General features: G+C 46.5%; 1 long non-coding RNA gene across 1 annotated transcript in view; it reads right to left on the bottom strand.

Moving 5' to 3' along the window:
• LOC137625694 (uncharacterized) overlaps window positions 1–21,846 on the bottom strand; it is a 52,662-nt gene that overhangs the window by 455 nt on the left and 30,361 nt on the right. The window lies entirely within an intron of this gene.

The raw sequence follows: 21,846 nt of genomic DNA on the forward strand, positions 1-21,846 counted from the left end.
AAGAACTCAATTTTCTCCTCGGTCCACTGGTTCTCTATGGGGAGGAAGGGCGGGTCCTTAAATTCATGATCATCGGGTAAGTATATTCAAAAATTTATTTTACTAATGAAAATAACATTTTTCAATATTAATCTTACCCGATGATCATGTAGCTGATTCACACCCAGGGTGGTGGGTGGAGACCAACATACATGTTAACAAAGAAGCTAAGTATCCCGTATCTTATTTTAGCCGTTATTCAAAAATAACAAACATAAAATAAATAAGTACCTGGTAAGGAAGTCGACTTGAACCATTACTCTGCTTTTTTTAAGTACGTCTTCCTTACTGAGCCTAGCGATCCTCTTAGGATGCTGAGCGACTCCTAGGTGCTGAAGTATGAAGGGCTGCAACCCATACTAAAGGACCTCATCACAACCTCTAATCCAGGCGCTTCTCAAGAAAGAATTTGACCACCCGCCAAATCAACCAGGATGCGGAAGGGTTCTTAGCCTTCCGGACAACCCAGAAATATTTCAAGAGAAAGATTAAAAAGGTTCTGGAATTAGGGAATTGTAGTGGTGGAGCCCCCACCACTACTGCACTCGTTGCTACGAATGGTCCCAGAGTGTAGCAGTTCTCGTAAAGAGACTGGACATTCTTAAGATAAAAGACGCGAACACTGATTAGCTTTTCCAAAAGGTTGCGTCGAAAATATTTTGCAGAGATCTATTTTATTAAAAGGTCACGGAAGTTGTGACAGCTCTAACTTCGTGTGTCCTTACCTTCAGCCAAGCTTGGTCTTCCTCATTCAGAAGGGAATGAGCTTCTCGTATTAACAGTCTGAAAATAACAGGATAAAGAATTCTCTGACATAGGCAAAGATGAATTCTTAACTGAACACCATAAAGCTTCAGACGGGCCCCGTAAAGGTTTTTAAAATAGAACTTAAGAGCTCTTACAGGACATAATACTCTTTCTAGTTCATTTCCAACCATACGATAAGTTTGGAATAACGAACGATATTGGTCAAGGCCGAGAAGGCAGCTCGTGTTTGGCTAGAAAACCAAGATGTAAAACATGTAGCCGTTTCGGATGAAAATCCGATGTTCTTGCTGAAGGCATGAATCTCACTGACTCTTTTAGCTGTGGTTAAGCATATCAGGAAAAGAGTCTTAAAGGTGAGATCTTTCAGGGAGGCTGATTGAAGTGGTTCGAACCTGTCTAACATAAGGAATCTTAGAACCACGTCTAAATTCCAACCAGGTGTAACCAAACGACGCTCCTTCGTGGTCTCAAAAGACTTAAGGAGGTCCTGTAGATCTTTATGTTGGAAAGATCTAAGCCTCTGTGACGGAAGACTGATGCCAACATGCTTCTGTAACCCTTGAAAGTGGGAGCTGAAAGAGATCGCTCTTTCCTCAGATATAAGAGGAAGTCAGCTATATGAGTTACAGAGGTACTGGTCGAGGATACGGATACTGACTTGCACCAGTTTAGGAAGATTTCCCACTTCGATTGGTAGACTCTAAGGGTGGATGCTCTCCTTGCTCTAACAATCGCTCTGGTTGCCTCCTTCGAAAAACCTCTAGTTTTCAAGAGTCTTTCGATACTCTGAAGGCAGTGAGACGAAGAGCGTGGAGGCCTTGGAGTACCTTCTTACGCGTGGCAGACGTAGCAGGTCCACCCTTAGGGGAAGAGTTCTGGGAACGTCTACTAGCCATCGAAGTACCTCGGTAAGTTATTCTCTCGCGGGCCAGAGGGAAGCAACTAGTGTCAACTTTGTCCCATCGTGAGAGGCGAACTTCTGCAGTACCTTGTTGACAATCTAGAACGGAGGGAATGCATATAGATCTAGATGAGACTAATCTAGTAGAAAAGCATCTAAAAGAACCACTGCTGGGTCCGGGATAGGTGAGCAAAGTATTGAGAGCCTCTTGGACATCGAGGTTGCGAAGAGATCTATGGTTGGCTGGCCCCAGGTGACCCAAAGTCTCTTGCATACATCTCTGTGGAGGGTCCAATATGTTGGAATTATTGTCCCTTCCTACTGAGACAAACTGCTAAGACATTCAAGTTGCCTTGGAAGAAATTTGTTACTAGTGAAAAGTCTAGACCTGTTGAACAGGAGAGGAGGTCACTAGTGAACTCGCACCATGTCAGAGAGTAGGTCCCTCCTTGCTAGGAGATGAACATCAAAGCAGGGAGTTGTCCGTATTGACCTCCATTACTTTGTCTTGAAGGAGAGACCTGAAGCTTTTCCAGGTCAGACGTACTGCCAGAAGCTTCTTGCCGTTAAAATGCATTGTCCTTTGACTCGAGTTCCATAATCCCGAGCATTCCCTACCGTCTAAGGTCGCACCCCAGCCTACGTCCGATGCGTCTGAGAAGAGAACGTGGTTGGGGGTCTGAACAGTCAGGGGAAGACCCTATAAAAGGTTGAAAAAGTCCTTTCCTCAGGTTAGACCAGACTTATCTTCCGGAAACCGGGATCGAGACCGCTTCTAGCGTCTCGTCCTTTTCCAGTGAAGAGCTAGATGAAACCGAAGAGGACGGCGGTGAAGCCTTCCAAGTGACACCAATTGAACCACGGATGACAGTGTCCTAACCAGACTCATCCACAGCCTGACAGGGCCGTATTCCTTCTTCAGCATCTTCTGGATGGATAGCAGGGCTGGGGATTGATCTTCTTGTTCAGCCATGTCCTCATCAGAGGGTTCCTCATCCGAAACTGATGAGGAAACGGCAACGGAGTGGGCAACGTCTGACTCGCTGAATCCGGTCGCACTGGTGGATGCGTGACGGAGCCGGACACAAGATCATGGTACTGCTGCACAGTCTGTGAACTGTCAACCATGGGGAAGCGAGGAAGTACAGCGACAACCCGAAACTGTCTAGACTGTCTGGGTAGTACAGACAACCCCTTATCGGGTTGCTGAGGTTGCCGCACTGCGTCACAACAAGTCACCCTGCTGGTTGTTGAACGTCTTCCCAGTGAAACACTGAACGTCCACAACCACCTCCGAGAGTAGCTTAACGTCAACGTGCGACTGGCAACCCACACTGGGTCGCACCGGTGGAGGAACCATCTCAACTGGCGGACGTGAGTAGGATACCTCAGCGTCAACAGGGCGTACAACCAACCGGTAGGAAGGTCGTTGGCAAGAAGGTTCTTCTCCGTAAAAAATCCTCTATCAAGGACTAAGCTTGGACTGCATGTCTTGCAACAAAGCTCAAGGTCTATGGGAGCAGGTGTGGCAACAGACGGGGTTAGCGACTGAAGCGGAACCATATACCCTCCCTGGAAGCATGTTATGCTTAAATTAAAGTCCATAGGAGGCTAAGCAGCTTAAGGCTCCTCTCCAAATGACAGAGTCCTCAAGGGAATATCAGAAGGAGGGAGAACAGCACTTTCTCATCTACAGGAACCATATCCGAGAAAAGCTAGGTTCTCTCAGTGAGGGTTTCACTGGTGCAAAAGCAGCAGACCAGAAGGCAACGTTATGAAACTGCTTGACAGTCTGTGAACTGTCAAAAACTGAACTGTCAACCACAACAGGAGCGTGAGGACATACAGCCCTGGTGTATAAGTAGCAGACCAGAAGGCAACGTCATGTAACTGTTTGACAGTCTGTGAGATGGCAACAACCAAAGTTGTGTGGGGAAGCCTCAACTCCTGACTGACTAGTTAGCTGCGGGCGAGTGGCGGTAACCACAGTGTGTTGCGGAGGCTGACACACCGTGTCAAAACACGGCAGCTTGTGGTAGCTCACGCACGGCAACGGAGTGCTCTGTGTGTGGGAGTCATCATACATCTGGCAGGGTTGACTGTGTATGGGTGGAGGAGCTCTCACAACAAGAGTGTGAGAGCAGGAAGCCATGCCGGGCGCACAACCGTGGGAGGTGTAGGCCCACGGGTGCATCGTCAACCTTCTCCGCAGTCGGAGTGTGGGAGCTGGCAACAACAAAAGCAGAGTGCTGGAGCGTGGGAGGGGCTGCGGTGGGTTGCGGAGCATGCTGTATGGTATGCGGAGCATGCTGTATGGTATGCAGAGCATGCTGCATGGGTTGCGGAGAAAGCCGCATAGTGCTGGAACCCGGCAGCTCTACAGCACCTTCCCACTGCTGATGCGGAAGCTCACGCATGTTAACGGATGGAGCAGCAAGAACATGCGTCTGGCAGGGTGGACTGCGCATCGGAGGTGGAGCTCTCACAGGTGGTGTGGGGGAGCAGGCAGCCGCAGTATCTGCTGAGCGCACAACCTCGGCGGGTTGTAGGTTAACAGGTGAAGTGTTAACCTTCTCAGCATGATACTCCTGCATGAATGCCGCAAGCTGAGACTGCATAGTCTGCAGCATGGACCACTAGGGTCTATGAAAGACAACAACAAACGGAGCTACTGTCCGTTGTGACTGAGGGTCTAAAACAGCTGGTGCGGCAACAGACGGAGTTACTGCCTGTTGCGGTACCACCTTGCCTCTCTTGGGAGGTGTGCAGTCGTCGGATGACTGGAGCGAGTCCGAACTGACCCAGTGGCTACACCTAGGCCGTTGGACTTGCGCGGAAGGGACCGACTTGCACTTAAAAGCTGCAAGATTTGGTCCATGGTTTCTGCGAGAAACCTCTTCCGCAGACGAGGAATAAATGGGCTCTCTCGTCTTTGTGTGGGTGGGGTGATCACGTCGGCAACGTGTGTAGAAACACCCGAAACCACGGAGGGAAACGTCTGTTCGTATATCAAGCCTGTGGAACCCATAAGTCCTTCGACATTACTTCTCCCCTGGGCTTGGGAGCTTGTAAGAGGTATCGGACAAGGTGAACAACTGGCACGAACAAACGAACCCTCGAACGCAACACTGTAACACTTTGCGCATATCACTTTATCACTTTGATTTTCTGTTTGCACTTATTTCACTGAACTCGAAACTTTAAGTGATTTGTACCTGAAACACGCAATCCTATCCTTCATTAAAAGGTAGTAATTGCGAAAACAGTTTTACAATGTAACAGAAAAACATAATGAAAGATAAAGAATTCAGTGGCTGGAAAAGAGACTAAACACTAGATCAAATAAACTACGTTTAAAATCTCTCACCGCATAAAGCCTGGGAACAAGAATAAAACTCTAGAAACATTTTACCTTCTTCCCCTATAGCGACTAGGGAGAAGAGTAAAAAACGAGAACAACGTTACCCGCTTGAACGAAACGTTTATCCTCCTCTCTCTCCCTCCGTCTCTATCTCTCTCTCTCTCTCTCTCTAGACTTAGAACCTGAGAGAAGAGCCCAATTATATATCGTTAAAACATATTATTTGTTAAAGGAAAAAAACTGAAAGGTTTCCCAAATAAAAAGTTCCTTTATTAGAATTAAAACCATTTAAGCTAAGAAAGAATGAACGAAACGCTAGAATCGGTTTACTCTTACTGCAACGTGAAACCGTGAAATACTCTCTCTCTATCGTAACGATAGAGCGCATGTTGAACGTTCTGAACGTCAACAACTGCGGAGACAAAACTAAACGTTAGTTCATCTTTGAAAACAGTACGAGACTATCAAAGAAATTCTTCCAAAAACATTAAAATTAAAATAGCATAAATTCTTAACAGGAAATACGATATGACGGGCTCAATGTTAATTAACTTCGGTTCCAAGTAAGGACCGCCTACTATTAGGAAAGGTCGCATATAAACAAACATAAAAATTAATTTTTATAAGTTTATAATAAAAGGAAAGTTAATCGAAGAGGCCTATAAATGGCGGAGAGATATAAAATAAATCTATAACTTTGTTAAGCAAAATTACCAAAAACCTAAACACACTTCCGTCTAAGGGAAGGGTCGGTCATTAAAAGTGAAAGAGAGTCTATACTCTCTTCGATACCAAGACTTCCGTCTAAGGGAAGGGTCGGCCATTTAAAAGTGAAAGAGAGTCCATACTCTCTTCGTCACCATAATAAAATCTATCCAAAACGAGTTCAAGTTTTGAAATGAAGATAAAACCCCTGCATAGCGAAAGCTCAAAACTGGAATAGTGTACTTCACCAAAAAGTTGTGAAAACAAATCCAGTTAGGGACGGCGTATTAGTAGGTCTTGCCGGTGGCACGACAGAGGAAAAATTGAGTTCTTGTTGACAAGAAGTACTTGAGTACCTACTCACAGATGGCGCTGTTGTGTACACCCCCACCTGTATAGCGATCGCTGGCATATCCCGACCGTAGATTTCTGTCGGGCAACAGAGTTGACAGCTACATGATCATCGGGTAAGATTAATATTGAAAAATATCTTTACTCCAAACATTCTGCACTTTCAAGTCATAACATGACTCTTGATAATTAATTTGAGACATAAGTCACTTTTCAGGACTATCCATTAGAATTGGTACAGTATATTCAACATCATCTTTAGATATCAAGATAACAGCCACTTTTGAACCTAAAACTTGACCATGCAGGGATGGGCAGTAATCATGTATCTAAATTATGGGGAACTAAAATGGGACATCATAATAATAGTGCTAATAAAATGGGACATCATAATAATAGTGCTAAGTTAGGCTGGGAGAACATTGTAGTCTATTCCTTTGGAGGATAACAATCAAGATATATGAATAACTTATGTACATGTTATTTTTCATGGTTTATTGATCGTTAGATGTCAGAGGAGTAAAAATAAGTCAGTGTTATCCGTCCTCCTTGTTTCCTATCTAAACTTAATATCATTATATATCATATTTTAGCATAGCCTTTGATCAAACACACTTGATCCCCTCAAATACGGAATGTCTCTAAGGATGTTATGCAACCAATTGGAAAATTCCTAAAAGTCGAAGGTAATATAAAACCTACTAGATATTTGTCAACTTTAAAAGTAGGTTCTGTCACTCAAATTGAACCACATTTCCGATAAAAGCTTTGGGTGACCTACCCTAATAAATAAGTTCAGTCATCATCATCATCATCATCACCATCATTATAATCATTATTATTATCATTATCATTATTATTATTATTATTATTATTATTATTATTATTATTATTATTATTATTATTATAATTATTATTATTATTACTTGCCAAGCTACAAACCTTGTTAGAAAAGCAGGATGCTATAAGCCCAGGGGCCCCAACAAGGAAAATAGCTCAGTGAGGAAAGGAAACAAGGAAAAATAAAAAAATATTAAAATTAGAACAGTAACAACATTAAAATGTTATTTTCCTTAGTAAAATAAATTTTTGAATATACTTACCCGATGATCATGTAGCTGTCAACTCTGTTGCCCGACAGAAAAATCTAAGGTCGGGATACGCCAGCGATCGCTATACAGGTGGGGGTGTACACAACAGCGCCATCTGTCGAGTAGGTACTCAGGTACTTCTTGTCAACAAGAACTCAATTTTCTCCTCGGTCCACTGGTTCTCTATGGGGAGGAAGGGAGGGTCCTTAAATTCATGATCATCGGGTAAGTATATTCAAAAATTTATTTTACTAAGGAAAATAACATTTTTCAATATTAATCTTACCCGATGATCATGTAGCTGATTCACACCCAGGGGGGTGGGTGGAGACCAGCATACATGTTAACATTAGAAGCTAAGTATCCCGTATTTCATTTTAGCAGTTATTCAAAATAACAAACATAAAATAAATAAGTACCTGGTAAGGAAGTCGACTTGAACCATTACTCTGCCTTTTTAAGTACGTCTTCCTTACTGAGCCTAGCGATCCTCTTAGGATGCTGAGCGACTCCTAGGTGCTGAAGTATGAAGGGCTGCAACCCATACTAAAGGACCTCATCACAACCTCTAATCTAGGCACTTCTCAAGAAAGAATTTGACCACCCGCCAAATCAACCAGGATGCGGAAGGCTTCTTAGCCTTCCGTACAACCCAAAAAACAACAATAAAAGCATTTCAAGAGAAAGATTAAAAAAGGTTATGGGATTATGGGAATGTAGTGGTTGAGCCCTCACCTACTACTGCACTCGCTGCTACGAATGGTCCCAGGGTGTAGCAGTTCTCGTAAAGAGACTGGACATCTTTGAGGTAAAATGATGCGAACACTGACTTGCTTCTCCAATAGGTTGCATCCATAACACTCTGCAGAGAACGGTTCTGTTTGAAGGCCACTGAAGTAGCGACAGCCCTAACTTCATGTGTCCTTACCTTCAGCAAAGCAAGGTCTTCTTCCTTCAGATGAGAATGGGCCTCTCTAATCAAAAGCCTGATGTAATAAGAAACTGCGTTCTTAGACATCGGTAAAGCAGGTTTCTTGATAGAACACCATAAAGCTTCTGATTGTCCTCGCAATGGCTTTGTACGTCTTAAATAGTACTTAAGAGCTCTTACTGGGCAAAGTACTCTCTCTAGTTCGTTCCCCACCAAGTTGGACAGGCTTGGGATCTCGAACGACTTGGGCCAAGGACGAGAAGGAAGCTCGTTTTTAGCTAAAAAACCAAGCTGCAAGGAACATGTAGCCGTTTCAGATGTAAAACCTATGTTCCTGCTGAAGGCGTGAATCTCACTGACTCTTTTAGCTGTTGCTAAGCAAAGGAGGAAAAGAGTCTTTAATGTGAGATCCTTAAAAGAGGCTGATTGAAGCGGTTCGAACCTTGCTGACATCAGGAACCTTAAAACCACGTCTAGGTTCCAGCCTGGTGTGGTCAACCGACGCTCCTTTGAGGTCTCAAAAGACTTAAGGAGGTCCTGTAGATCTTTGTTGGTGGAAAGATCTAAGCCTCTGTGGCGGAAAACCGCTGCCAACATGCTTCTGTAACCTTTGATCGTAGGAGCTGATAGGGATCTTACATTCCTTAGATGTAAAAGGAAGTCAGCTATCTGCGTTACAGAGGTACTGGTTGAGGAAACTGCATTCGCCTTGCACCAGCTTCGGAAGACTTCCCATTTTGACTGATAGACCCTGAGAGTGGATGTCCTCCTTGCTCTGGCAATCGCTCTGGCTGCCTCCTTCGAAAAGCCTCTAGCTCTTGAGAGTCTTTCGATAGTCTGAAGGCAGTCAGACGAAGAGCGTGGAGGCTTGGGTGTACCTTCTTTACGTGCGGCTGACGCAGAAGGTCCACTCTTAGAGGAAGAGTCCTGGGAACGTCCACTAGCCATTGCAGTACCTCGGTGAACCATTCTCTCGCGGGCCAGAGGGGAGCAACCAACGTCAACCGTGTCCCTTCGTGAGAGGCGAACTTCTGTAGTACCCTGTTGACAATCTTGAACGGAGGGAACGCATACAGGTCTAGATGGGACCAATCCAGAAGAAAGGCATCCACGTGAACTGCTGCTGGGTCTGGAATCGGAGAACAATACATCGGGAGCCTCTTGGACATCGAGGTAGCGAATAGATCTATGGTGGGCTGACCCCACAGGGCCCATAGTCTGCTGCAAACATTCTTGTGAAGGGTCCACTCTGTGGGGATGACCTGACCCTTCCGGCTGAGGCGATCTGCCATGACATTCATGTCGCCCTGAATGAACCTCGTTACCAGCGAAATCTTTCGATCTTTTGACCAAGTGAGGAGGTCCCTTGCGATCTCGAACAACTTCCTCGAATGAGTCCCTCCTTGCTTGGAGATGTACGCCAAGGCTGTGGTGTTGTCGGAGTTCACCTCCACCACCTTGCTTAGATGGAGGGACTTGAAGTTTATCAAGGCCAGATGAACTGCCAATAGCTCCTTGCAGTTGATGTGAAGTGTTCTTTGCTCCTGATTCCACGTGCCCGAGCATTCCTGTCCGTCCAGTGTCGCACCCCAGCCCGTGTCCGATGCGTCCGAGAAGAGACGGTGGTCGGGGGTCTGAACAGCCAATGGTAGACCTTCCTTGAGAAGAATGCTGTTCTTCCACCACGTCAGTGTAGACCTCATCTCTTCGGAAATAGGCACAGAGACTGCCTCTAGCGTTATGTCCTTTCTCCAGTGAGCAGCTAGATGATACTGAAGGGGGCGGAGGTGGAGTCTCCCTAACTCGATGAACTGGGCCAGCGATGAAAGTGTCCCTGTTAGACTCATCCACTGCCTGACTGAACATCGGTTCCTTCTCAGCATGCTCTGGATGCATTCTAGGGCTTGACTGATCCTGGGGGCCGACGGAAAAGCCCGAAAAGCTCGACTCTGAATCTCCATACCTAGATAGACAATGGTTTGGGATGGGACGAGTTGGGACTTCTCTATATTGACCAGGAGACCCAATTCCTTGGTCATATCCATAGTCCATCTGAGATTCTCCAGACAGCGACGACTTGACGAAGCTCTTAAAAGCCAGTCGTCCAAATAGAGGGAGGCTCTGATGTCTGCCAAGTGAAGGAATTTGGCCACATTCCTCATCAGTTTGGTAAACACAAGAGGTGCCGTGCTTAGGCCAAAGCACAGGGCTTGGAACTGGTACACGACCTTTCCAAAGACGAACCTTAGGAAAGGTTGGGAGTCTGGATGGACGGGGACATGAAAGTATGCGTCTTTCAGGTCTAACGACACCATCCAGTCTTCCTTCCTGACCGCTGCTAGGACCGACTTCGTCGTCTCCATTGTGAACGTCTGCTTGGTGACAAAAGCATTGAGAGCACTGACGTCCAGCACCGGTCTCCAACCTCCTGTCTTCTTCGCTACCAGGAAGAGACGGTTGTAGAAGCCCGGGGATTGATGGTCCCGGACTATGACTACCGCTCCCTTTTGTAGCAAGAGCGACACCTCTTGATGCAAAGCTAGCCTCTTGTCCTTCTCCTTGTAGTTGGGAGAGAGGTTGATGGGAGAAGTTGCTAGAGGGGGACTGCGGCAGAACGGAATCCTGTACCCCTCCCTTAGCAACTTCACAGACTGAGCGTCTGCACCTCTGTTCTCCCAAGCTTGCCAGAAGTTCTTGAGCCTGGCTCCCACTGCTGTCTGGAGAGGTAGGCAGTCAGATTCTGCCTTTTGAGGACTTGGAACCCTTCTTCGATTTGCCACGATGACTGTCGGCACGGGTACCTCCTCTGCTGGAGGTTCTGCCACGAAAGGGCGGGATGAACCTAGACGCTGGTGTGTCCATCCTAGGTCTAGGCACGGAAGGTAAAGCTTTGGCCTTACGTGCGGAGGACGCCACCAGGTCATGGGTATCCTTCTGGATCAACGAGGCAGCCATCCCCTTGATCAGCTCTTCCGGAAAGAGACACTTGGAAAGGGGAGCAAACAACAACTCCGACTTCTGGCAAGGAGTGATCCCAGCCGACAAGGAGCAGCAAAGATGTTCTCTCTTCTTAAGCACTCCCGACACGTACGAAGCCGCAAGTTCACCGGACCCATCCCGAATGGCTTTGTCCATGCTAGACATGATAAGCATGGCAGAGTCCTTATCCGAAGGGGAAGTCTTTCTGCTTAACGCTCCCAAACACCAATCGAGGAAGTTGAAGATCTCAAAAGCACGAAAGACTCCCTTCAACAGATGATCCATGTCAGAAAAGGACCAGCAAATCTTAGATCGTCTCATAGCCAGCCTGCGGGGAGAGTCAACCAGACTTGAGAAGTCGCCCTGGGCAGAGGCAGGAACTCCCAAGCCGGGTTCCTCTCCCGTGGCATACCAGACGCTAGATTTGGAAGCAAGCTTGGAAGGCGGAAAGATGAAAACAGACTTTCCCAGCTGCTTCTTGGACTGCAACCACTCTCCCATAACCCTCAAAGCTCTCTTGGATGAGCGTGCGAGTACAAGTTTGGTGAAGGCAGGAGCTGCTGACTGCATGCCCAAAGCAAACTCGGAGGGAGGAGAGCGAGGGGTTGCAGACACAAACTGTTCCGGATACAAGTCCCTGAACAAGGCAAGGACTTTCCGAAAGTCTAAGGAGGGAGGCGTAGACTTGGGTTCTTCTAAGTCGGAGTGCGGATCGTCCAAATGCGCAGCTTCGTCGTCATCAGATACTCCATCATCCGAAAGCTGAGGAGGAAGTGGCAAAGGTGGAGCAGAAAGCTGAACGGCTGAATCCGGCAGCACGGGTGCATGCGTAGCTGCTGCGGATCCAACATCATGCCGCTGCTGGGCAGTCTGCGAGCTGGCAACAACAAAAGCAGAGTGCTGGTGAGTGGGAGGGACTGCCGTGGGTTGCGGAGCATGCCGTATGGGTTGCGGAGCATGCCGCATGGGTTGCGGAGCATGCCGCATTGTGTCAAAACACGGCAGCTCGACAGCACCTTCCCACTGCTGATGCGGTAGCTCACGCATGTCAACGGAGGGTGCAGCATGAACATGCGTCTGGCAGGGTGGACTGCGCATCGGTGGTGGAGCTCTCACAGGTGGAGTGTGGGAGCAGGCAGCCGCAGTATCTGCTGAGCGCACAACCGTGGCAGGTTGTAGGTTAACTGGTGCAGTGTCAACCTTCTCAGCACGATACTCCTGCATAAAGGAAGCAAGCTGAGACTGCATAGTCTGCAGCATGGACCACTTAGGATCTACCGTGGTTGGTGCGGCAACAGACGGAGTAGTTGCCTGCTGCGGAACCACTCTACCTCTCTTGGGAGGTGTGCAGTCTTCGGAAGACTGCGGCGAGTCCGAACTGACCCAGTGGCTACACCTGGGCCGTTGGACTCGCTCGGAAGGGACCTTACGCTTGAGAGGTCGTGAGACCTTGGTCCAACGTTTCTTCCTCGAAACTTCTTCCACAGACGAGGAATGATAGGGCTCATTCGTCTGTTTGTGGATGGGACGATCTCTGACAGATACGTCCGCAACCACTGAGGGTACATCCGTACGCTGATCAAGGCCTGCCGAACCCTTTGGTCCTTCGACATTGCTTCTCCCCTGGGCTTGGGAGCTTGCAAGAGGTCCCGGACTGGGAGGACGACTGGCACGAACAGATGTACCCTCATGCGCAACACTGACACTGACACTTTTCACTTCACTTGCACTCACTACACTTCCCACTGCACTTTGCGCTTTCAACTCTTTGACATCTGCCAAAAGTTGATTCCGGTCATTAGCTAATGACTCCACTCTGTCACCAAGAGCCTGAATGGCACGCATCATGTCCGCCATGGAGGGTTGAGCACTAGTAGCAGGGTCGGGAGTCACCACTACAGGGGAAGGAGTAGGTTGAGGGGCATGGGGAGAGGAAAAATCAAAAGAGCGAGAAGAACTCCTCCTGATCCTATCCTTCTCTAGCCTACGTGCATTCTTTAGGAATTCGTTAAAATCGAATTCCGAAAGCCCAGCGCATTCCTCACATCGATCTTCCAATTGACAGGATTTACCCCTACAATTGGAACAAACGGTGTGAGGATCTATGGAGGCCTTCGGAAGACGCCTAGAACAAGCCCTAACGCTACACTGCCTGTACTTAGGGACTTGAGAATGGTCAGACATCTTGAATTGTAGAAATAGTCAAGGGGGAATTCCAAAATCTAGCAAAGTTCATTAACAATTAATCCAAATCTAATCAAAAAGCTTGATAAGCTAATGATAAAGGTTCCTGAATAGCGAAGGCTAAAATCTAGAGCGAATACATCACCAAAATCGTGAAAAACAACTCCAGAAACAACAGCGTATCCAAGTAGGTCTTGCCGGTGGCACGACAGAGGAAAAATTGAGTTCTTGTTGACAAGAAGTACCTGAGTACCTACTCGACAGATGGCGCTGTTGTGTACACCCCCGCCTGTATAGCGATCGCTGGCGTATCCCGACCTTAGATTTTTCTGTCGGGCAACAGAGTTGACAGCTACATGATCATCGGGTAAGATTAATATTGAAAAATAAACATTTCCAAAATAAATTATAAAATCTTTAATAAAACAAGAGGAAGAGTATACCCTCAAGCAGGAGAACTCTAACCCAAGAGACAGTAGAAGACCATGGTACAGAGGCTATAGCCCAAGATTAGAGAACAAAGGTTTGATTTTGAAGTGTCCTTCTCCTAGAAAAGCTGCTTACCATATTTTAAGAATATCTTCTACCCTTACCAAGAGGAAAGTAGCCACTGAACAATTACAGTGCAGTAGTTAACCCCTTGGGTGAAGACGAATTGAACTACATTTCCTATAAAAGCACTGGATGATATACCCTTTGGATGACCAACCCTATTAAAGTCCGTAACAAACGTTTTATGAGGATTAGACATACCAATTTCCCTACAAATTCTTCGGTACATTGATAACTCAGTATATCGAAGGCAAATATGGATCAGATGATGGAATAAGGACCATATTGTTTACTACACTAAGTTGTACAAACACATCTGGTAAGTTGAACTAAAACTTTGAATATTATTAAATGGTAAAGTCTCTAAACCCAAATTAAAATTCATATTACTATATACGAGGGAAAAATATGGATTTAAGAGTGCAGTAGCTTAAATTTATGGGAAATTACAGCATTAAAACTGTATCCAAAAATTCAAAGTTTGTATTTTTCCTAACTTTACAAATTTGAGTCCTTTAAATCTAGGACTTAGGGAGGGTTGAGGAAGGAGATGGTAACATAAATCATTCAAGGTTTGTATAGTTAAGATAAAATAAAATCTACCTTAAAAATGTAATAAACCTTTGTCCTATACAGTAATAGGAGACTTATCCTTAGGAGGGAGGAAGTCCCTATAACTGGCTAACTTACTTTCTAGGGATATATCAACACTTCGGACCTCTACAGAAGCAAAAATTGTGAATCATGTCAAACTCCTAAAGACATGGGCATGAAGATGAGGTAGGTGTTGGGCTTGGTTATTGGCAGGAACTGATAGACGGTCAAGTAAGAATCTTGATCCGTTTGGAAGGATGTTGTCTGAATGAGAGTTCATTTATGAAAAATGGGTCTGCTTACATTTGGCCAAAGAAGTCCTTCTCTTCGTCTGGAAGGACGGGGGAGATAGTAAAAAACAAAACTTTTTCGTTGTTAGGGAAAGTTGCTCAATCATGTGGCTTCCTCCACCTTGTGTCCAATCCAGCAAAGAAAGGAGCAACTGCTTCACCACAAGGAGAGGGAAAAAAGGATGGATAGAAGGGCCAGTTGGTCTTACCTCTCATTCTAGACTTATACTGTGGCTGCTATATTAACACAAGATGTTTCCTGTACCGGAAAGGAGTTAGGTTTGCTACGAGGTCTGTTGTGTAACTACTCTCGAGCAAAGGATACAAGTAATTAGGGACCTGTTAATATACCCTCTTAGGTAGCCTAATTGTCCATTGTTACCCAAACTTTTGTGTATAAGAACTGCGACCCTGACAGGTTCTTCCTGGGAGCTGGAATAGATCATACATGATCTACTTCATGCACTTGAATCCGAGGCGATTCTTTCTTTTCCTCGCCTGCAAGAAAAGCAAATCTGAATGGCCCACAAAGCCAGAAAAAAAAAAAAAGTTTTCCAGGACCTTTCTTCTTATTCCTTCCATTACTGTATTAGGAGTTGCAGTGTCTGCCCAGGAAATGAAGAAAAGTTCTCCTGTGCCTGTTAGAAACTTCTTGTAGAGAAAAGATGCAGGACTTGAAGTCGTGAACAGCAGGGTTCTCGGTTCTTTTGAAATACAGTAGAAGAAATTATGCTGACAATACCTGAAATCTGTTATTTAAGCTACAGCACAGAAAAAAACATACCAAATATAGCCTAGTAAGAGAAGCCTTTCCTGCCAATGAAATATGAAATTTTTTAAAAATAATCTATATTTTCCTAACTATGCAAACCTGAGCCCTTTGATATGAGAATGATTCCAGCACAGCTGGAATTTGATAGTTAAAGCTTATAACAAGGCGTCGGCAGGAGCCGGTAGTTACTGCCCGGTGGCTGGGCACCCCTGCCCCTCCTAGCAGTACACTTAACGGTCACTTTGATGGCATCCGAGACTTTTGAGGAAGTTAAGGTAAAGGTTTCAGGTTTTCTTAGTTAAGAAAAATACAAATTATTTAAAAAATGATATTTTAATTATAAAATAAATTTTTGAATATACTTACCCGGTGAATATATAATAGCTGCTGCTCAGCGGCTCGACAGAAAACACACACAAAAACTTGCGAGCGATCGCTATGAAGGTTGCGGGTGTGCCCACCAGCGCCAACTATCGGCCAGATACCACACATGCATGTAAACAAGCCTTCAATTCTTCTCGTCCCGCTGCGTCTCTATTGGGGAGGAAGGGAGGGCCTTTAATTTATATATTCACCGGGTAAGTATATTCAAAAATTTATTTTATAATTAAAATATCATTTCTAAATATTTAACTTAGCCGGTGAATATATAATAGCTGATTCACACCCAAGGCGGTGGGTAGAGACCAAGTTAATTAAGTTTACAGTGTATATGCTTAGAGTTTTTGACAGTTATCAATATAACAAAACCCAAATATATAGGTACCTGGTAAGGAAGTTGACTTAGACGATTACTCTGCCTTGTAAGTCTGTCTTCCTCACGAAGCCCAGCGATCCTCTTAGGTTGCTGAAGAACTCCCAGGAGCTGAAGTATGAAGGGTTGCAACCCATACCAACAGGACCTCATCAAAACCCTAATCTGGGCGCTCTCAAGAAATGACTTTGACCACCCGCCAAATCAACCAGGATGCGAAAGGCTTCTTAGCCTTCCGTACAACCCAAAAAACAACATTAAAAAAAAACATTTCAAGAGACAGATTAAAAAGGATATTGGAATTAGGGAAGTGTAGTGGTAGAACCCTCACCCACTACTGCACTCGCTGCAACGAATGGACCCAGTGTGTAGCAGTCCTCGTAAAGAGTCTGGACATCTTTTAAGTAAAATGACGCGAACACTGACTTGCTTCTCCAAAAAGTCGCGTCCATGATACTTTGCAGAGATCTATTTTGCTTGAAGGCCACGGAGGTTGCTATAGCTCTAACTTCGTGCGTCTTAACCTTAAGCAAACATCGGTCTTTCTCATTCAAGTGGGAATGAGCTTCTCGTATTAAAAATCTGATAAAATATGACAAAGCATTCTTTGACATAGGCAATGATGGTTTCTTAACTGAGCACCATAACGCCTCAGATTTACCTCGTAATGACTTAGTACGAGCTAAATAGAACTTAAGAGCTCTAACAGGACATAATACTCTTTCCAGTTCGTTGCCTACGATCTCTGATAAGCAAGGAATATCAAAAGATTTAGGCCAAGGACGAGAAGGCAGTTCATTTTTGGCCAGGAAACCAAGTTGAAGAGAACAAGTGGCTTTTTCTGTAGAAAAGCCGATGTTCTTACTGAAGGCATGAAGTTCACTGACTTTTAGCCGAGGCCAAGCACACTAGGAAAAGTGTCTTGAGAGTGAGATCCTTCAGGGAGGCTGAATGTAATGGCTCAAACCTGTCTGACATGAGGAACCTTAGGACCACGTCTAAGTTCTATCCAGGAGTTGCCAAACGACGTTCCTTAGAGGTCTCAAAAGACTTAAGGAGATCTTATAGATCTTTATTGTTGGAAAGATCTAAGCCTCTATGCCGAAAGACCGAAGCCAACATGCTCCTGTAGCCCTTGATCGTGGTAGCTGAAAGGGAGCGAACCTTTCTCAGATATAAAAGAAAATCAGCGATTTGGGCTACAGAGGTACTGGACGAGGACACAGATGCTGACTTGCACCAGTCTCGAAAGACTTCCCACTTCGACTGGTATACTCTAATGGTAGAAGCTCTCCTCGCTCTTGCAATCGCACTGGCTGCCTCCTTCGAAAAGCCTCGAGCTCTAGAGAGTCTTTCGATAGTCTGAAGGCAGTCAGGCGAAGAGCGGGGAGGCTTTGGTGTACATTCTTTACGTGGGGCTGACGTAACAGATCTACCCTTAGAGGAAGACTTCTTGGAAAGTCTACCAGCCATCGAAGTACCTCGGTGAACCATTCTCTCGCGGGCCAGAGGGGAGCAACCAACGTCAACCTTGTCCCTTCGTGAGAGGCGAACTTCTGGAGTACCTTGTTGACAATCTTGAATGGTGGGAATGCATACAGGTCCAGATGAGACCAATGTAGTAGAAATGCGTCTATGTGTATTGCTGCTGGGTCTGGGACTGGAGAGCAATAGATTGGAAGTCTCTTGGTCATCGAGGTTGCAAAGAGGTCTATGGTGGGTTGACCCCAAGTCGCCCAAAGACTCTTGCACACGTCCTTGTGGAGGGTCCATTCCGTAGGAATTACCTGACCCCTCCGACTGAGGCAGTCTGCTAAGACGTTCAAGTCGCCCTGGATAAACCTCGTTAACAGGGAGATGCCTCGATCTCTTGACCAAATGAGCAGGTCCCTTGCGATCTCGTACAGCGTGAGGGAGTGGGTGCCTCCTTGCTTGGAAATGTATGCCAAGGCTGTGGTATTGTCGGAGTTGATCTCTACCACTTTGTTTCGAAGGAGACTCTCGAATTTCATCAAGGCCAAGTGGACTGCCAAAAGCTCCTTGCCGTTGATGTGCATGCTCCTCTGACTTGAGGTCCACAGACCTGAGCATTCCCGACCGTGCAGGGTCGCACCCCAACCCAAATCCGACGCGTCTGAGAATAGTACGTGGTTTGGGTTCTGAACTGCTAGGGAAAGTCCCTCTCTCAGACTGATATTGTCGTTCCACCAATTCAGGCATGCCTTTACTGGTTCGGAGACCGGGATTGAGACCGTCTCTAATGTTTTGTCCTTTTTCCAGTGAAAGGCTAGATGGAACTGGAGAGGTCGAAGGTGTAGCCTTCCTAGCGAGACAAACTCCTCCAGGGATGATAGAGTTCCTACTAGACTCATCCAATTCCTGACTGAGCACCGTTCTCTCTTCAACATCCGTTGGATTACGAGCAGGGCTTGCTCTATTCGGGTGGCAGACGGAAAAGCCCGAAAAACTGGACTGCGAATCTCCATCCCTAAATACAGTATAGTTTGGGATGGAATCAGCTGGGACTTTTCTAGGTTGACCAAAAGTCCCAATTCCTTGGTCAGATCCAATGTCCAATGAAGATCCTGCAGACAGCGATGACTGGACGAGGCTCTGAGAAGCCAGTCGTCCAGGTACAGGGAGGCTCGGATTCCCGATAAATGGAGGAATTTTGCTACATTCCTCATAAGTCGTAAACACGAGAGGAGCAGGACTTAGGCCAAAGCACAGGGCCCGAAACTGGTATACCACATTGTTGAAAACAAACCTCAGAAACGGTTGGGAATCTGGGTGTATGGGGATGTGGAAGTACGCGTCTCTTAGGTCGAGAGAGACCATCCAGTCTCCCTTTCTGACCGCTGCTAAGACTGATTTCGTGGTCTCCATGGTGAACTTTGTCTTCGTAACAAAGACGTTGAGTGCACTGACGTCTAGCACTGGTCTCCAACCTCCTGTCTTCTTCGGTACTAGGAAGAGACGGTTGTAAAACCCCGGTGATTGAAGGTCCGAGACTTTCACTACCACTCCCTTCTCTAGCAATAGAGACACTTCTAGGTTTAGGGCTTGTCTCTTTGACTCCTCTCGGTACCTGGGAGAGAGGTCGACGGGGGAAGTCGCTAGAGGAGGTTTGCGTACAAATGGAATTTTGTACCCCTCTCTGAGCAACCGAACAGATTGTTGGTCTGCGCCCCTCTTCTCCCAGGCCTGCCAGAAGCTCTTCAATCTGGCTCCTACTGCTGTCTGAGGCTGTGGGCAGTCAGACTCTGCCACGTGAGGACTTGGCTCCTCTCTTCTTTCCTCTCTTTCCCTCGGCACGAGTACTTCCCCTGCTGAGAGCTCTGCCACGAAAGGGCGGAATAAATCTGGACGCCGGAGTGTCGATCCTAGGTCTAGCAGAAAAGGATGTAGAAGGAGTCCCTTTGCGAGCAGAGGACGCCACCAAGTCATGGGTATCCTTCTGCACGAGTGAAGAAGCTATGTCCTTAACCAATTGTTGCGGGAACAAAAACTTTGATAAGGGAGCAAAGAGCAGTTCAGATCTCTGACAGGGAGTAACTCCTGCCGAAAGAAAAGAGCAAAGGGACTCTCGCTTCTTTAAGACTCCCGACGTAAAAGAGGAGGAAAGCTCATTGGAACCATCGCGGATGGCTTTATCCATATAGGACATAATCAGTAAGGAGACATCTCTATCAGCCGATGAAATTTTCCTACTTAAGGCTCCCAAAGACCAGTCAAGGAAGTTGAAAACTTCAAAGGCTCTGTATACGCCTTTCAGCAGATGGTCAAGGTCCGAGGAGGACCAACTAATCTTCGAGCGTCTCATGGCTAGGCGGCGGGGAGAGTCTACGAGGCTTGAGAAGTCACCCTGGGCAGAGGCAGGGACTCCCAAGCCGAGAACTTCTCCCGTGGCATACCAGACGCTCGATCTAGACGAAAGCTTTGACGGAGGGAAGGCAAAGGCCGTCTTCCCCAAACTCCTCTTGGTTTCCAACCAGTCGCCTAAAAGTCGTAAAGCTCTCTTGGAAGAGCGAGAGAGCACAAGCTTTGTAAAGGCTGGCATGTTAGCAGGTAAGCCTAGAGCAAACTCAGACGGTGGCGAACGAGGAGCAACAGCGACGAAGTGATCGGGAAAAAGCTCCTTGAAAATTAACATGACTTTCTTAAAGTCCATTGATGGAAGAACTGTTCTAGGTTCGTCTACATCCGAAGGATGATCATCATGATGAGGGTCAGCAACGTCCTCATCTGAAGGATCCTCATCTGACAACTGCTGAGTAACAAGCAAAGGGGTTGGCAATGCTTGACACGCAGAGTCCACACACACTGGTGTACTAGTAGCAGTCCAGGACGCTACGTCATGTAACTGCTTAACAGCCTGTGAACTGTCAACAACAACAGGAGCGGGAGGACGCTCGACGTCAACTCGAGACTGTTTTGACTGCCTAGACTGAGCAGTCAAAACAACTCTAGACTGCGGTGGTTGACGCTCAGCGTCAAAACAAGTCAACTCCGCTGGTTGGCGAACGTCCTGAACGTCAACAAGAGCATTAGGAAGTGGCCGAACGTCCAAATGCGGCTGAAAGTCAACACGTGACTGCATCGAGTGAGGCTCTACAAAGCGTGACTGACGTGACTTAGCTACACCAACGTCAACAGGACGAGCAAAGGCTCGTTTGGGCGGCTGAAGGCCAGGATCTCGATGAGATAAACGGCGAGGATCAACGTGAACCTTATCGGCAGAATAGTCTTCCATAAGGGAGGCGAGCTTAGACTGCATGTCTTGCAGTATAACCCATTTAGGATCAACGGGAATGGGTGCGGTAAACGACGGGGTTAACGTCTGAGACGGCACAACCTTGCCTACACCAAGACTCTCTGAGCCTGTGTAACGTTGTTGCTTAGGCGGCGAGCAGTCTTCCGATGACTGCAAAGGGTCAGAGCTGTCCCAATGACTACAGCCAGGACGCTGGACCTGTCCTGAAGGGACCGACTTTCGCTTCAGGGGCCTAGAAACCTTGCTCCACGGTTTCTTATGCGAAAAGCCTTCGGATGACGAGGAGAAAATGGGCTCTCTCGTCTTATGGTAGGGGCGATCTTGGTGAGACACGCCTGATACCATAGAGGGAACGTCTGTTCGCTGATCAAGGCCTCTCGAACCCATAAGTCGTACGACATTACTTCTCCCCTGGGCTTGGGAGCTTGCAAGAGGTCTCGGACTAGGTGAACGACAGGCACGAACAGACGAACCCTCGGTCGCCACACTGTTCACAACACTTTGCGCACTAATCACTTTCCCACTATTTTCCGCTGTGGCACTCTGACACTTAAGCTCTTTAACGTCAGCCATGAGTTGATTACGATCTGTTGCTAACGCTTCAACTCTTTCACCCAAGGCATGAATGGCACGTAACATGTCTTGCATTGATGGTTCCTGAGTGCCAGAAGGGGGGTTAGGCACAACCACTACAGGGGAAGGATTAGGATCAGGGGCATGTGGAGAGGAAAAATCTACTGACCTAGAGGAACTCCTCCTTACCCTATCTCTCTCTAGCTTACGAGAATACTTGTCGTATT

This window comes from Palaemon carinicauda, chromosome 32 (assembly GCF_036898095.1).
Source record: "Palaemon carinicauda isolate YSFRI2023 chromosome 32, ASM3689809v2, whole genome shotgun sequence".
NCBI lineage: Eukaryota > Metazoa > Arthropoda > Malacostraca > Decapoda > Palaemonidae > Palaemon > Palaemon carinicauda.